Source organism: Penaeus monodon, chromosome 28 (genome assembly GCF_015228065.2).
Source record: "Penaeus monodon isolate SGIC_2016 chromosome 28, NSTDA_Pmon_1, whole genome shotgun sequence".
In the NCBI taxonomy this organism is placed as follows: Eukaryota; Metazoa; Arthropoda; class Malacostraca; order Decapoda; family Penaeidae; genus Penaeus; species Penaeus monodon.
The window spans coordinates 26557957-26558208 of NC_051413.1; positions in this window are offsets into that span (position 1 = coordinate 26557957).

The window sequence follows — 252 nt, forward strand, 5'->3', positions numbered from 1 at the left end:
AAGACAACATTAAGGACCAAACATCACATCAAGTATCCAAATGTCTGAAATTATTATCTGTCTCCATGCCAGTTCAACCTCGCTCTTTCTGTCACATTATTTTGTGAAATACTATCATTTTGTGAAGTGTACTTACTCAGATTTAAGCTTAAATTATTAAGTTACGTGTGTAAAAATAGAATTATATACTTTTCATTACCATACTGGAAATAATGCCACTCATTATTTCTGGAACAATAATTTAAATAAAGG